Here is a 5,395-nt window from a genome sequence, read left to right on the forward strand (position 1 = left end):
ATAACCTTATGTTTGGTTTAGCGTTCTTCTGCCATCATCTTGAGCTTGTCAATAATTGTTTGAAAAACAGACTCCATCTTCATTTTTACTCCCAATTTAGAATTAATTCTGCCCAAAGAGTACAGAAACAGGTGCAAGGCAATGCTACCTATTATCACTCGCGTGTGTGATAACCTCACGTGACAAGAGCAGGTGCTTGCTGCTAAGTCAAGGTAACAGCAAGGATAATATGCATATCAGGAAAGGAACTGTGACGGTTATAAAACACAGAAGGGTATCAACTTATTTATAACCCTTCCTAATAACAAATGCATGATTCATATAAGCTTTGAAAAAGAATAATCACATCCTCCCTGGGGAGCTGTTGGCCTCAGCAGCAAGTGTCCCTAGGAGGGTCTTCAGCTGGAGAAACTCTCAAAAGCATACTCCAGAACATTCCTTTCCAAGCAGTACTGGTTTTCCTCAGTTCCAAATAGGGACAAGAAGAGCTAAGTTTTGATACTTTTAACTCATGAACTTATGGATAGCTCATCTCTGCTTTGGACTGTGCTGCTTTGCCTTGATAATCTTTACCTGTCAAAAATTGATCAACTTTCTGGGCTGTGAACAGTCATAAACCATCCCAATTACCTACCTTCATCTGTTTTCACAACACTAAAATTTCCATTCTCTTGACTATTTTTATTGTTTGATCTTTTTAAGCTTTAGTATTTGATCACAACCACGTTGTTGCTTCAGCACATGCTATTTAGTGCTTTAAAAAAAGCATTTTCAAGTCAAAATTGTTTTTCAAAAATCTTGCTTCCTAGAGAACATACACACTACAATCTACGTAATGTTAGTTTCTCTAGTAGGACATAGCGTTGAACTAGGCACATCATAGCCACTTAGTTAGCATCTAATTAATTAAATTGAACTAACAAGCATTTAGTAATTTCCCATGTGCCATATATGTGTAACAAGTTTCACATATCTTTTGTTGCTGTTGATTTTTTGGTTGTTTTTCTTTTACTTTTAGTTGCTTTTTCATTAGTGTATATTTTTGATACACAATAATTGCATTATTTTTTTTTGCATTCATTTTTTTTTATATATTTTAGAAAAGGGTCTACAGGGTGTTCAGGGTCTCACTACTAGATCAGACTCATAGTGATCCACTTGTTTACAGCCTCCCAAGAGCTAGGATTACAGGAGCAAACCACTACACTCAGTCTCAATTGTCCTCTCAACACATCCCTGGGGTGGGGCTGGCACAACAGGCCCGGGGATTGAACCCCTGACCCCTGTACCTTCTTGCAGACACTTTAATCTGCTGACCTATTGAATTCATCTTAAGGAGCTTTCAGATATCTTTCTGAGATAAAGATGAAACTTTCGAAACTGTTATTTTTGTTCAGTAAACTCCCAAACTTTAAAATGGGAAACATATTAAATAATAGTCGACACAAACTGTTTATATAAAACTGAATTTATACCTGTCTAAATTTCTAAAGTTAAGATCTGGAGAAAATTTTGGAAAGATTAAGCCTTTGAAACAAGTGGTGGTGGTCTTTTGGTAGATTCAGTTTTCCCAGGGCTTTCCATTTCAAAACACAGAGGCTCCTTGCTTTGCAGAACCATCTCATGCCCGTGTTCTTTCCTTTTTTAAATTTTATTATTATTATTATTATTATTATTATTATTATTATTATGTATTTTAGGGAAGGGTCTACAGGGTGTTCAGGGTCTCATTACTAGAATGGACTCGTAGTGATCCGCCTGTTTACAGCCTCCCAAGAGCTGGGATTACAGGTGCGTGCCAACACGCCCAGTCTCAACTGCTGTCTCAGTGCCCTCTGGGGGTGGAGCCGGCACAGCAGGCCCCTGTGCCTGCTTGAGGGCACTTTAATATGCTGAATTATTTGACCAGCCCCTTTTTATTTTTTAAAGAAAGTACAAATTAGAATTAAAACAGGAAAAAAATTACAAGTGATACAGCATTTCACTTAACAAAGTAATATGAATTTCACAGTATTTGTTGTAATGCATAGCATTGTCCTCCAATGAGTTATTTACATTCCCAGATATATGCATTTAAATTGGAAGAAGAAAGAACAAAAGAAACAAATGTGTAAGGAATTAAGAAGAGAAAAAGTACCACTGCAAAAAGGAGACAAAACAAATGACTATCTGCTCCTTTCCATAGACCAGCAGAAATGCACAGGACAGTTGTCCACTTTCATCTCATAACATTCTTTGTGTTTATAATCACCGAGGCTATTCCATGGCAGTTTGTTTGTTTGTTTATTAAAATGTCAAGTCACTCAGCCCATTGTGGAGCTAGCAGCTTGGTTCTCATGCCGGTCTCGATGTGTAGAAATGAAGTACTTGCTCTAAGTTGAGCTGGGGCCAGATCCACTCAGTCAGACAGTTCTTAATTGCTTCGTTTTCTAGGTAGGGATGTTCTGAAATATATTTTCTTCACAGTGGAGAAAAAGTTTTAAAACTTGACTTTCACTTCACGCTGAGAGTTAAGTGTGAAGAAACCAGATGGAAAATAACGAGTTTCTTCAATACTGTCTTGGCGGGAGAAATACTTTTTCTTTTGTTGCACATTGCAGCAACCTCAGGATCCTATTTGCCTGAACTTGATTCTCATCCGCTGTGCTGCCTTCTTCTCTGGATCCAGGAAATCATAGATAAGGCACTGTCTTGTCAGGGTTTCTGGGTAACCACAATCTTCTCAAGCTCTGATACCTACAAAGAACCTAACCTTTATTCTTCATCCAGTATATGTGTCCTGGCAAACAGAGCTCTCTGGGACATGAAAGAGGCTCAAGCATTTTAAGATGCTTTATTTTTTAAAAAAATCTTTAGTCCAAAAACATCAAAGTAAAACAAACAAAAAAATTGTAAGAGGAACTAATCTAAGAGAACATGAACCACAAGGAAATAATCATTTACCACATCTAAACAGTCTAACAGAATAAATAATTGTTGGGGAATTAATTTAAAGTGTTTAGCTAGGTATTAATATTGTTATAAAGTAATCTTAGGTCTACATGTCCAAGTTTAAAGATTTGCACCTAAATGGAAATCAGGAGCCATCTTTAAAAATCTGCATTTTTCTATGACTTTTCACAAGATCTGTTTTGTATGAAAGTTATTGTCATTGAAAAAGTTCACTCCTCCACTTGCTTTAGGTTACTAACTCTCTTTTTCTTATCTTTACAATTCTCAAATTGGGATTGAGATGACAAAGGTGGCTCCTTTTCAATCACTCAGGTTTGTTTCATTTAAATTCATGTGTTCTCCATAATGTCCATCTACATTTGGCACTCAGAGCACTTATGAAATCTAGGTATTTTTGATAATGTTATTTATTTCCAAAAGAAAAAGGAAAAAGTGAAGAGCTTGAAGTTATTGGGAACTGAAGGGATGTTGGGATTGGTGATTCTGAACCAGAAACCTTGAACAACACATAGTTATTTTGCCATACGGTGAGCAGATCCTCTTATGGAGGTGATCAGAGTGGTCCTAATCGACTCTGAAACTGGACTTTCTGTGGGTCAGCTGTCTCTAGCCAACCCACTGGGGCATCAATAGCTTATCCTCTGAGGTAGTGGAATGTTTTTAAATTACGTTGGCATCCCCCTGCGTAAATAAGAATTTATCCCTAAATAATACATCAAGACATAGAGAAACAAAAAGAATTAACAACTTTAAGTGACAATGAAATTCCCAGGACATATTTTAACTTATTTGACTCAAAGAGGTTCTACCATAAATTGTGTGGGTTCAGGGGAGTGGCTGGGATAGTCACAAATTCAAACCAAAATAGATTGAGTGAGGGCTTTAAAACAGACCAAACTGTTCAATCTAGAATATCTACCCTTCCCGTTCCCCAGACCTGCATCTCTGACTACGGCAATAATGATGCATGTACTTAAGAGAGCTCATCCAACCTTATCTAAAATCCCAAGAGCTCCTACGCCAGTGAAGGGCTGTTCAGTAAATGAAGACCAAATTCAGATTCAGGTACTCATTGAGGCTGTCTGGAGATTTCAAGTGATTACTTAGTTGTAGCTATGTCACTTGATATAATCCTCTCACTTGGATTCAGCACAAATGCCACTGAAAACATACAGCAATGGCTGATCAGCAAATGTTTATGTTGATTTATTGTTATATATTATTTTATAGGTTCAATACCTGCTTTAGAAGAAAGGTTTCATCTATCTTACACATGCTGAAAAAAATTTTTTTATGTATTTAGGACAGGGTTATTCCTTCCTGGCCTTTTGGCTAAGATCAAGTGTAGGTCAGGGTTTACAGGGTCTCATCACATAAATTGGACTTGTAGTGATTCTCCTGTTTTCAGCCTCCCAAGTGCTGGGATTACAGGCATGCAACACCATGCCCAGTCTCAATAGCCCTCTCAGCATGCCCCAGGGGCAGGGCCTGCATGGCACGCTGGAAATCTTTTAAGCCAAAATAGTAGTAAAAAAAAAAAAAAAAAGTACCACAGTCCACTGTCTATCGGTTAATCAACTTTACAGAAATAGCTCAATCAAATCAAGAGAGATGCAGTTCAATTGGGCTGGTAAATTAAAAGCATTCTAGGGATGATGGGGAAAGAAAAAGAGTAACCACTTCAGGTGGGCAGTGGGCTGTGGAGAATCCTCTAAGGCATAGATGGTATATACATGCGTAGTGTGGCACATGTAAGCACACACACGGGTGCAGTATGACACGTTTGGCACATGCATGTACTTTGCCTGATTTAGGCAGGAAGCTCGTGCTGAGAAACAGTACCAAAATAGGCCAGAAAAGCAAGGGTCAGGGGAGTAAGCATCAGAGAACAGCCCCCAAAAGACACAGTGAAGAGAATATGCTGGCACATTGCTGGGATGATTGTCTCTCTTTTGGGTATTTTCCACAGCCTGAGACTATTTCCCAGGCTAATAAGTGAGTCTTTCCTGTTGAGATTTCTGTTTGTGAATATCTGCCCATCACGAAGTATGGCATCTCAGTCAATGAAAAAAAAATCTCACAAAGCTCTTAAGGGTGCTTCACTCCTAAAGGAGAAGCAGTACATTGTGTCTCATGATAAAGACGACATCTGCCACCTGCCTCTTGCACACGATGAGTCTGTAGACTTGTGCTTATAAAGGGGAGAGACAGCTTCAAAGAAATTGTTTAAAAGTTGCACAACCATTTACCAAAACAAAGGGGGAGAGAGAGACAGAGACACTGAGAAACAGAGACAGAGACAGAGGAGGGACAATGAGGGAGAGAGAAAGGGAAAAAGAGAGGGAGAGAAGGCAGAGAGAAAGGAGGAAGATGGAGACAGAGAGAGACAGAGAGAAATGAGAGAGAGAGAGAGAGAGAGAGAGAGAGAGAGAGAGAGAGAGAG

Source organism: Octodon degus, unplaced genomic scaffold (assembly GCF_000260255.1).
Source record: "Octodon degus isolate 3935 unplaced genomic scaffold, OctDeg1.0 scaffold00001, whole genome shotgun sequence".
Taxonomy (NCBI): domain Eukaryota; kingdom Metazoa; phylum Chordata; class Mammalia; order Rodentia; family Octodontidae; genus Octodon; species Octodon degus.